The sequence below is a fragment of the Elephantulus edwardii genome, unplaced genomic scaffold, assembly GCF_000299155.1.
Source record: "Elephantulus edwardii isolate Elephantulus edwardi_28Jun2011 unplaced genomic scaffold, EleEdw1.0 scaffold00062, whole genome shotgun sequence".
NCBI classification, from domain to species: Eukaryota; Metazoa; Chordata; class Mammalia; order Macroscelidea; family Macroscelididae; genus Elephantulus; species Elephantulus edwardii.
This window is the reverse complement of record NW_006399812.1, coordinates 3,562,243-3,563,732: the sequence shown is the minus strand read 5'-3', so window position 1 is coordinate 3,563,732 and position 1,490 is coordinate 3,562,243. Positions and strand designations below refer to the sequence as shown.

Sequence of the window (1,490 nt, the reverse complement as noted above, 5' to 3'; positions counted from 1 at the left end):
AGTGTGTCGGAGAAACATCTTCACCTTCCTGCTTTATAACGGTACCAGGACCTTAAGTCCATTTCTGATGATCTTGGATTGAGTTCTCTGTCCACTTCTCATACTGAATTTCTCCTTCATTTCCTCTAAGATGATCTTCAATTTCTTTTCTTCGGGTGTTCCTAAGTATTTTTGGTTGATGTGAATGTAACAGTGCCATTTGGCTGATTCAAAGCCCCAGTGGCAAGTGCGCTTGTCAGGTGATCTGTGTGAGTGCATCACAAACGTCTGAGGTGCAAACATTCCACAGCATTCCAGACACTGAATACAGGGAGCATCGGGCTGAACGTAAAACTGGGGTGCAAACAGACCCTGACATTTGCCCAAGCATTCATGTTCCACTTCAAAGGCACTGCCAGTTTCCTTTAACTGGGCCAATGAGGTTTTAACAGGAAGCATGCTACCACTTTGAGGGAAAGTACGAGGTCATAATAATGCATTACATGGTCTCTGTGCATCATTTAACTTGATCAGCCCACACGATGGTGCATTGAAGGGGAGTATTCCCAGGACCTTTAAGATATGAAGCTGCTCTGAAGTACACCTTGAACAGTATATGTACAGTTCATCACAGACTGTGTTTATTTGCTGGAGGGAAAACTCTCGGAGCACAGAATGTAAGACCTGGGGCAGACAGTCGCTTTTCTCCTCCAACCTGAAAACAAGAAATAGATTCCCTCTCCAACAGAATCTGGGTGAGTTCAGTGGAACTATCAGAAGGGGTGAGCAGTGGGCCAGGAAGAACTTCAGGAGACGGTAGAGGGAGAAACACAGTAGGTGACATACTTCCTTGGGAATACCGAGCAGAAAATGCCACAGGTCCTCCTAACAAACTCTGACTACTTAAATGGAATTGTGCCAATGTGTGTTTCAAACTGGGATTTAAACTTAAAGGCTCAGGCCCAGAGGCACAAGTTTTCTTGACATGGTCCTCATCCATTCCCACTGGTGCCCCTCCATAACCATCCAAAAATGCTCCTTCTTGACCGCTGACACCTTATTCAGCAGCATTTTTCCATGTGCATGACTGTCTGTCATCATTTTTTTTCACCGGAGGGCTGTCATCGTCTTCCATCTCCTTCAGTTTTTTGCCTGAATTTCGAACCAAGGAGAAACTGGCCTGCAAGTTTTCCATTGTTCAGTTACTGCTTTAGAAAATTAAGTCTGAGATTTGCATTTTTATTTAGCTGCTTCTTTGATTGGGGGGGGAGGATATCAATACTTATGGTAAATTAATCTTCAAGAAAGCTGCAAATTTCCAGAGATAGGGCAACTTTGCTTTTCTTTGTGTAACTCCAGTAAGACGACAGCTCATAAGAAACACAACAATAAGGAAGTCTGTGTGCTTGCCCAAATTCTTTAGCTGTTTTAAAAATAAGTTACCAATTCTCTCAATTTACGATGTCCAGATGCAGTTCAATTTTTCTTAAGCCAAACACGTGGTTGTTGTT

At 43.1% G+C, this 1,490-nt stretch overlaps 1 protein-coding gene and 1 pseudogene across 1 annotated transcript in view; one reads left to right on the top strand and one right to left on the bottom strand.

Annotated features, from left to right (window-relative positions):
- Positions 1 to 1,174, bottom strand: part of LOC102858885 — a 2,034-nt pseudogene extending 860 nt beyond the window's left edge.
- The window catches only part of ESD (esterase D), a 37,610-nt gene that overhangs the window by 3,355 nt on the left and 32,765 nt on the right, over positions 1 to 1,490 (top strand). The window lies entirely within an intron of this gene.